This window comes from Falco peregrinus, chromosome Z (genome assembly GCF_023634155.1).
Source record: "Falco peregrinus isolate bFalPer1 chromosome Z, bFalPer1.pri, whole genome shotgun sequence".
Classification (NCBI taxonomy): Eukaryota; Metazoa; Chordata; class Aves; order Falconiformes; family Falconidae; genus Falco; species Falco peregrinus.
In genome coordinates, this window is record NC_073739.1 from 10,304,577 (window position 1) to 10,315,039 (window position 10,463).

The window sequence follows — 10,463 nt, forward strand, 5'->3', positions numbered from 1 at the left end:
AAGAGAGTTGAGCATGTATTTCATTCAGTACTACAGCTGGTTAAGAATTTGTATGACTGAAGCAGAGTTTCTTGGAAAAGAAGTGCACTTGTTTTAGCATGAACAGAAGGGAGACTGATTTGAAGAGAAACATTAAAGACAGAGAGGAAATGAGTAAATTATGTTTTGTGTGTAAGGAACAGCCTGCACAGGAGATATTTAACCTCATAGTGTTAGTGTGCTAAGGCTGTGACCACAAAAGGACACTGACTGATTATCCTTCTGTAAACAAGACTTGCACAGCCTTGTGACCAGTGTACTGAGCACCACCCATTACCAGTTACTCCCTATTCCAAATCAAAAGTACCTACAAAACCTCAAGTTCTAAGAGTAGTGGCATATACCAAAGGTTGTTATGAAAGCTGAACCCGTTGGCTTGAAATGCTCTTCAGTAAGGCAGGATGTTGAGACAGTGTCGTAAACTGTTCTCACATTACCCAGATGTATCTGGACAGGCAGCAGATATGTGGTTATATTTGGAAGTTGGGCACACCCAGCATGGTACCTAAAATGATCTTCACCAAACAGAGCTTTCAAGAGGAAAGGCCGTAAGGGAGATGGTGTGATAGCTGATCTATCTAAAGCCTGTTAGTGAAACTCGCTGAGATTGTGGCTAATAGAAGGCTCTGCCTTGCAGAGCAGAGAGAAATCCTCTCTTTTGCCAGAAAGGTTATGTGCCCTGGAGTCTGCTGAGGAAATACCAGAACACAGATTTATCCCAAAGATGCGAACAGAAGAGCTTTGGCCAGTTAGCTCCTGATGCTGTCAGTGCCAGATAGAGAAGGGGACTGCAAGTTGCATACACTAGGAAAGAGGTTGGACAAATGGCTCTGAGGACTGAGCCTCACAAGAAGCAGCTAGCTAAGATAATAAGCTAGGAAAATGCCATCATCAGGCAACCACTGTGAATGGCCACAGCAAAATCTTATGCACAACACTCACAGTGGACTAACTACCCTAATGGAGCTAACCAGACCCCAAATTAAATGCAGCAAAGCCCTTGCCATAAATGAATCTATGGGGAAAGTGTATTTTTGTGTCAGCACACAAGTGAGCTTTTCATTTGCTAAGTTGTGAACTGGAATCACAGCAGTTGCTTCATGATGACCCAGTGCGAGTTACCATAGAAAAGGGCATATGAAACATAACCCTCGGTGTATCCTGTGGTAGCTTGCATATATGCTTAGAGCCTACTAGGTCAGATCATGTAGTTGACAGGAAAGGTAGGGAAAGTCTTAAAAAAGGAGAGAGAGAAAAAAAAAAAAAAAAAGGGAAGATGCATGTTAGTAGAACATACTTCCAAATAAAATTCCCAGATCCTGTCATACGTGCAGGTCTTTGGCTTCAAAGCAAATGTAGCTCTTTCCTTAGAAAAACAACTACAGTAAATAAATAGGATGAAGGGCTTAGACTGAACTTCCTAACCCCCTTAATTTCCTGATACAGTGGCTACAGACTCCAAGATGATTCTATCTTATTCTGCTATTTTGATCATTGGTAATTTGAAGCAAAACCAGAAACATTAATGTCTTTAAGACATCCCTTTCTTATTGGCTGATTTGTGTAAGACGTACTTCCGTGTTGCCAAAGTGTGACAAGCAATAGGAAAATTAATTTTTAATTCTGACCACCTTTGAAGCACAAAGCTTCAGTCCTTGCACAAAATTTGGTTGATTAAGGTTTGTTATAGTATCCCATCCTTTTGGCATGACTTTGTCTTTACCATATTGTGGCTAAGGATGTGCTGCAAAAATAGGATAATCTTTGTATTTCTCTCACAAACGTTGTTTGTGATGTTGTTTCTGTGGGCATGAGGTGGAATGAAAAGGTGATGCTGCAGTGTGCTATGCTAGGTGCACATTTATTAGGGACACCAGTGGAACTGTATTTAATAACATCAGGGAACTGTACCTAATATCAACCCAATGCAGTGTATACATCAGATGACACAGAAATGTATCACTCTACAGCATCCTTGATATATCCAACAATTGCTGTTTATATTATTTAAGGTGGTATAATTTTCTTGACAGAAAGCTGCCTAAAGACAATGAACACACCTAAAACTGTAGCCAAAGCATTTGGACTAGTGGGTTCTTGCTCTACGGTAAAAATAAATTGTACTACTTTTAACTAAAATTGGTTAAGTTCATCCTACAGCATACTAGAATACTTACTACACACACCTGGGAAGGGAGATACAAATTATATTTTGCCCAGTTGTAGGATGAAATTTCATTGTCATCTGACCAGAACTGACTTGAATAGAAATGTTTAGGTGGATTTTATATTCTGCACAGAAATGCTCACTTACTTTGTTTTGTCATGTTGCTTCCCTAGTTGTCTTCCTTTTGTAGAGAAACACTTGATGCTGTAAGCTAAATGGAGAATGTAAGTGTGAACGCAAACAATGATTACGTGAATTTTATTAACGGAAATGAGTCTGTAAATGCCTTACCTACTTCCCCTTCCTGTTTGGTAACTTTAGAAACAGCTCCTCCACCCCCCCACCCCCACCCCGCTTGCTTTTCCCAAATATAAGCTTTGCATGTGATATAACTATCTAGTTGCAACAGTAGCCTTTGCACAGCTCAGTAAGTCCTAGATAAGATCTTCTGTAGTAAGCCGAAGACTTTTCACGCACACCAACTCACACTGGAAACACCTGAAGAACCAGACAGCCAGGAGATTTACAAAAAGGTAAATACTGGAAGCAGCTCAATTGGAAGTCAAGACGGTAGGGAAGATAAGTGTGCTGTCACTCTCTTGCTCACTCTTAACACCCAGAACATCATGGCAGAAGATCTAAAGAAAGAAGGAATGAAAAACTCCAGTCAGTGAGTAAATCCAGACTGAGAAGTCTCAACAGGGATTACTAGCTATTGCCGTGCTGCCCCACTGGCCGGTTGCAATAATGATTATGAGAAATAAAAAGCCCAGAAAATGGAGCAGGAGCTTGAGTGTTTTCTGTTTTTGTTGACGGGCAGCATACCTGCTTAACTTGCTCTCTGTGTGTGAAGAGTTCCTATATGCAAATGATTCTGGCAACAGTGCTATGAAGAGTTCCCTGAAAATGAGCCTATGTCTGCTATCCATACCAGTAGATGTGCTTAAATTTTAAAGAGCTACTCTTCAGAAATTGCTTTGTGTCTTGGTAAGCTCTATACTGTTGCACTATGAGACTAGAAAAGGAAAACAAGATTTATCAGAAAATATTGATTACTCAGCAGTGAAAATCACATAATTTACAAACTTTACTCGAGATAAATCACTCTCATCTTTATACTAGCCAATGTAGCTCTAGTAATTATAGCTGGTTATCCTTTTAGGCCATGGACTAGGCATGGACTTTTATGTCCTTCTTGAAGTAAGGCCAATGCCCAAGGCCCCCTAGTTGGCCTCCCAGGACTTGTCTAAACTGAAACATTCAAAATCATTAATTTGAATGAATTAAAAATATGAACTAAAAGTGAACCATTTTCATCTCTGTGTTGCATCCTGTACAGACACTACTATGTAGAATGAAAAAAGGTTAACCTTTATTTTGCTGCTCTCACTTCCAAAGACCATTCAGCTAAACCGACTTAAAACCTCTTAAATTTTAAGGATTGCTGTCCCTTAGAGATTTGAAGCAGGTTTAAAATAGACATTTTTTGATACAAGTTTACTGGGAGTCTTTGTACAATGAAAACTTTCCAGCTAGAAAGGCCATTTCTCTCATGCCAGCAGCTGACCTTTAATTCCAGAAGTACACACCTAAAATATGCAGTGAAAGAAAGCAGAGAAATTACTAATGATCTGTGCTTCTCACACAGACGCAGAATTTGTTAGTGAAACTGGCCCAGCAACCATACAAAATAACTTTACTCCATTCTGCAAGGGAAAATTAAAAGCTTTCCAACAGTCCCAGGACTGCTGCCTGACCCTCAATTTGGAAATCTTGCATTTTGCCTCTTCACCCCATTCTATTTTTTTAGCACCTGCAAAAGGTACACTGTACCAGACTATTCTTCTACGTTGCAACACAGAGCAAGGAATGGAGAGCCAATGCATTTTTAACAAATGGTTTGGATAGCTGCTTGACTTTGTCCCTTTACGAAATGCTTGGCCTGCAAGTCAGTGTTGGAGCAGGACTGGGAGGAAGCTAGATCACCACAGCATATACAACTGAACTGGTAGGGATACATCCATTTTTCTGAGTTTTTCTGAGTTTTTCAGTGATCCTTCTGAAATTCAGCCATCATTTAACACATCACCATGTTAGCTCAAACTGTTGGGGTTTTTTTTTTGGTTTTGTTTTTTTTTTCTGTGAACAGCCCTACATAATGATTTGATCAGAGAAGCAAAGGAAGCATAGAAAGGCTTTGCACGTGTGCCCGTGCGCAGTACTCTCTAAAAAGAACTGGACTACTCTAAGTGTGTTTCTGTCATTTTCAGTTGTGTGCAGCTTAGCTAGAAGACACCACAGAACAGTATTTAATAATGTATCTGCAAAATAGAGGTTTTCACCTCCATCATTAACTGGATTGCTTGTGGCTGCACAGTTTGGTCGAGCACCTATATGCCTAAATAAAAGCCATGGCTGGGTGCATTGTACCTTCTCTGGTGCCACTACTAGGTCATATTGTTCCAGTGAAACTAGTGTCTTGGATTCCATTGCCGATAACACTTGAGATGTTGGAGCAGCCAAAAGGATATCATCCATATAATGATAACAGTACCCTGCTGAATATTTTTCCCTAATTGGGCTCAAAGCCTGAGCAACAAACCATTGACAAATGGTGGGTGAATTTTTCATTCCTTGCAGAAGCACTTTCCAGTGATACCTTTGTGTTGGTTCAGCATGATTAATTGATGGAACTGTAAAAGCAAAGTTTTCCATATCATCCACATCTAATGGAATTGTAAAAAGACAACCCTTTAGGTCCACCACGACAATTTCCCATAGCATGGGGATCATTGTAGGTGAGGGCAATCCTGGTTGTAGTGCTCCCATTGTTGCCATCACCTCACTGATCCGGTGCAAATCATGCAGTAATTGGCATTTTCCTTTTCTTAATTACAAACGCTGGGGTGTTCCATGGGCTATGAGATGGTTCATATGACCTGCAGCTAATTGTTCTGCTACCAAATTTCACAGGGCTACAAGTTTTTCATGATCGAGGGGCCACTGATCCACCCAGACCGGCTTTTCCGTTAACTATTTCAAAGCCATATAGGGTCTTTTCACACCCTGCAGCACAGTGACCCCTACTGAAAATCCATAGTTATCTGAACCCCCCACTGTGACAGTCTCTTCCCCATAAATTTAGAGGGGCCACAGCCACATAAGGTCAAACAGTAGCCTTTTGTCCTTCTGGGATGGTGATGAGTACTGGTTTCACTGCTATGAGACCGCTGGCGATTCCTCCCAGGCCTGCAACTCCTTGGGTGGTGGAGACTACAGGCCAAGAGGAAGGCTAGTCTCACTGAGAAATAATAATGACATGTGCACTTGTATCCAATAGTCTAATTACCTTCAGCAACGCTGGTGATGGCTGATCTGTAGACAGTGCACACAGCATTTGTGCCCAACTGTCAGACAGTGTTTGCATCCAAAACACTTGCGGTTGTCCAGTGGATCCAAACCCTCCAGTGCCCCGGGTGACCTTTCAGTCCTAGGAACACAACTCATGAAAGGTACAAGTTAAGCAATATGAGTGCCTTTCTCTGTCATAACAGGTGGAGTGGGTGTTGAGACCATAGCATAGATTTGTCCCTCACAGTGAGCATCAATGACTCCTGCATGTACCATAAATCCTTGTACAGTAGCACTTGACTGTCCAATTAATAATGCACTTAGTCCTTTCCCAATAGGTCCCCAAGCATCCAAGGGGACTTTATGTACCCTGTGCATTGTTATGTGCATATTATATGCATGTTGGCAGCAGATACATCCATGCCAGCTGATCCCCTGGTTTTCCCAGATAACCGGTCATAAAGGCACGTGTTTGAGGATAGCCGAGAAATGGATTGTTTGCTGATGTGGCAGGCACTTGTGTCTGCGCACGCTCCCTCCTGCTTTTCTTTCTGTTTCCCTGTGGCAAGGGCTGACCATTTAAGTGAAATTTAGACCGACGCTGCTTTGCAAAATGACTGGTTTTTCCCACATTTATGACATGTAACCACTGCTGCTCCTGCCGCTACAGCCGTGACACCCTTTTTACTTTTATTAGAACATGCTACTTTAATGTGCCCACACTGGCCGCAACTAAAGCATTTCTGGTCTTTTGTTTTCAAAGCAGCCATGGCCGTGTCCAGGGCCACCATTTTATGCTCTACAGATCCCACTCTGGCACAAGCCTGTATCATCGTGTCCAGGGTGGAGTCCCCTGGCAACGCCTCAATAATTTTTTGGCAATTGGCATTTGCATTGTCTCTCGCAAACTGAGTTACTAACATAGTTCTTAAATTCCCGTCAAATACTTGTCTTTCCACTGCAGCTTGCAACTTTTTGAAACTGCAGAAACGGTTCTCTAGCTCCCTGTCGAATCGTGGTATATTTGGCTTTAGGTTCAGCTAATTCAGCTGCCCATATTAGTGCTTCAATACCCACAGCCTTAACCTGTACTAAAATCAACAGATGCCACTGTGCCTGATGTTGTGGATTAGAAAATGTTCTGTTCCTGTTAGCATATCCGAACCTTTACCAAAGTGCACATCATCTTGCGGAAACTGTAAATTTTTAAGTGCTTGGGCATCAGCCTTCTGCAACCACATCATTTTAAAAAAGCACATTGCTCTGGTTAAAACATTATCTGCATTAACATAGCAATATCATAAGGTGTCATTTCTTCCATAGTTAATAGTCTAATTAATTGCATAGTCGCTGGAGAATTTGGACCATATTGTGCCACACATTTTTGCAAATCTTGGATTACCTTCCATGAATACATTTTGTTCTCGTCCATTATCCCTTGCACTGGGTCCCCCCTCACAATGGGAAATGCCATTGCCATAGAAGGATCAGCAGTGGGCTCTGACATTGGGGTGTCTGTCGCCTCAGATAAATCCCAATTCTTTTCCTGCGGAGCCCACGCTTTTACCTTCTGCCAAAAAGATAGAGGATTATATGGACAGACAGTAATATGTGCAGGAGGCAAATCCCATGACTGCAACGTCTTTCTACAAGAGGGACCCCCAAGAGGTTTCTCCGAGTGTTGTTCCACTTTCCGGCCATGCTCATTCTTTTTCTCCCCACCCCTATTCATCAGATTATCCCAACCATCAGGTCCTTCATCTAGGAGTGGGGGATACTTAATTTTTCCTTCATCTGAGGGAGGAGATGGTGGAGCCAATGGCTCAGCTGGAGCTCAGTTATTGATGTCAACTGAGAGCACTGGTTCCAGCTCACTTAACAGCTCTGCAGGTGTTTTATAAGTTCTATCACGAGCTTCCAAAGAGCATTTTGTGTACATCTCATCATAGAGTCCTTCCAAAGCTTCACCGTCCTTTGTGGCTCATGGGTTTTAGGGTGTACTCTGGAATCAACAATCTTTTCTCCTTTTGACATTACATTCCCCGTTGTCTCCTTAGTGTCCATAATTTGTACATTCCCCTGAGTCTGTTCCTCTGAAGGAAGTGGCATGGGGAGCACAAAACTTTGCGTGGTATTAGAAGCAGAGGCAGTGCTCTCTGCCTGATCTCACTGTGCTTTGAAGTCCTTCAGAGTTTCATACAGCAGTTGCCATGTCGTTAAAAGTGCTGCAGCTCTTTGCCCCCCAGTGTGGCACAGTCAAACAATTTATCGCCTAACTCTTTCCAAACAGAAACACTAAAAGAAGTTACGGTATTTGCCCCATATCCTTGTTCTTTACTTCATAGGAGCATTTTTTGCAGTAACTCCTCCAACTTAACTCCTCATTTTTGCAAAATCATTCTGCACATAGCAATGATCGTAGTCTCTTCCTTACTAAATGAAGTACCCATGTTCCCAGTAGCTCACCTTGTCCAGGTGTCCCTTCCAAAGCCGGCTCTGGCAGCTCTGCCCACCGCTCCGCTGTGCAGGGCTCCGTCCCCACGGTCCACCCACCGCCCGTGCAGTGCCATTGCTGTGATCACGTCTGGGTCACCAGGTGACACTGCCGAGACGGACACGCCACACAAGGAATTGTGCACAAAAGCCAAAAGACCAAAAGGTTGTTTGTTGTTCTCACAAGCCTTTTTATATCTTTCTTAAGAATGTGTATCCATACATGATTGGTTCACTCAAAGACCACTAGTTCATGACTGGATGACCTTTTCTTTGCTATATCTTTGATACACTTCTTCTACTTGTGCATCTAGCAGTTCCTTAATCTTGTTAACTCGGCTCTTCCCAGGACATTCCGGACTCCTCATGGATACACGGGTATCTGCTGAAGGTTAATGTTAAGCTTGCATTCCGATCCCTTGGACCAGCCGAGGTTTCCCACAGATAATCGGTACATGTAGCTCAAAATTAATCCTCACACCCTTGCTTTTTTGTGAAAGCATGAAGCAGTAAGACTGCTGGGTGGGAGGGAAGCTAAGGAATCGGGAGGAGGCAAGGAATGTCAGACAGGAGCTAAGGATATTTTGACAGTAATGAAAAAGGCACAAATGACAACTTTGCAGAAACCAGGCTTCTCAATTCAGCAGCCCCTAGGACCATGAATTTCTGCTCTGCGGCTTTCCATATTGTGTAAGCATCTAAGCATCACCTGCCTAGCTTGTCCTGCTTCTAACACTCATGTTCATGAAAAGCAGGAGCTGTGCCTGATCTTGAGTGAAGCAAAAGAAAACGTTACCTCCATTCCCTTGCACAATGCTCAGTGCTGTGGGAGCTGTGTACAGTGGATGGCAGAGGGGAAGGCTGCTTTGGCAGCAGGAAATACTCGGATCTGAATGGCTGACCTGAACCTCCCCTACTTAGATATGATTCTCACCACAGGGTTTTTTCTGATTATAAAGTATTGTACTGTTACTGTACAGGCTGAATAACTTCAGAAGTAACTATTTCTTCTGAGCATTTCAGGTTGCAGTTAGGTTACTGCGTGAGTGGTGGTGTGCCCACATGTTCATCCCTGCTTTCTAGACCCCTCCCTGCTTGCTGACATAGTCATCTGGTGTGGAGAACCGAAAAGATGAAGTAAGCCAGCTAAGAAATAAACCATCATATGAAAACGTTTATTTTTCAGCCAGATCCATCTCCCTTATGCTGGCACACAGTGGAAGACAGCACTGTGATAAGAACGAGTAGTCAGGGATGACAGACTGTTTAAACTCTGCCATGGCCCCAAAATCACTTGTGACTTTTCTCAGTCTTTCAGGTTTAACAGAAGCTGTTCTAGAAGTAAGTGTTTAAGGAGGAAAGTCAAGTGTTCCCTGAAAGGCAGGCATGTAAGCTACATGGGAGCAGAGAAAACTATGCAGAAAGGCTGCTCACAAAATTAGTTACCTAAATATCAGTTCCTGAAGAAAAGGCCTTCTGGTCCATTCCTGTTAATTTATTACCACCAAATTGTTCTGCTGGCTGAAACCCCATCTGGAAGGCAATAATACTGGGTGCAATGTGACATGTGTTTCTGCTGATGTCTCAATAGTCACTCTCCCACGCACATGCTGACAGAGAAGCGGAAAAAAACCCAGTTTGTTTCTCACAAATTCTGCAACTCTGATCCTGAGAAGAACATGCTAATGGACCTCCCAAGAATCTATAATCTCTTTCCCACCTTGGATCCTCTTATATACCCTTTTGCCTTTGTTCTATTCCAGGATCTATTGTGTTTCCAGTGCATCAGTGTTTGCAGCCATGAGAGCATTTAAGTAGAAGGTCAATTATGAATCACTGTCATTAAAAACTGGTAGAAAAAGAAGTGGTCAGCAAAGAGGGATTTTGGAAAGGAAGTCACCTGAGAAACTTCTACTGTCTTGTTATTTTCAAGAGTAAGTAACATGCATCTAGCTAAGCCTGTGGACTTTCCAGCATGCCTCTTCTTCTGCTAGGAGAGCAAGTCACTCAAGGAACCCAAATGTAGTGCTTGACTATGTTATCGTTATGAGCATTACCGTTCCTCTGGGGTTTTCTCCCCTTTATCCATGTTGTCTTTGCAATAAGCCTCAGCTGAGGGATAGCTTTTGCCAGTTGTAAGAAGTAAGGACCACAGACATGCATAACCGAGTTCCTTTGTTCATAATGCTTATTAGAGGGAATAATATAAATTTGTATGTTAAAACTAAAAACATGTATCATGCTACAAGCTTCTGTTTATAGGACTGAGCTCTAGCAAAATTCTAGCTGTGCAGAACAGAACATGGTGGTTTACTGAAACAGCGTAAGGGATTTTTTTCTTTTTTAATTGTTTTTTCCCCCCCAATTTTTCCTAAAAGAGAGGTCAGAGCCTGAAAATAATTTACCTGAAATA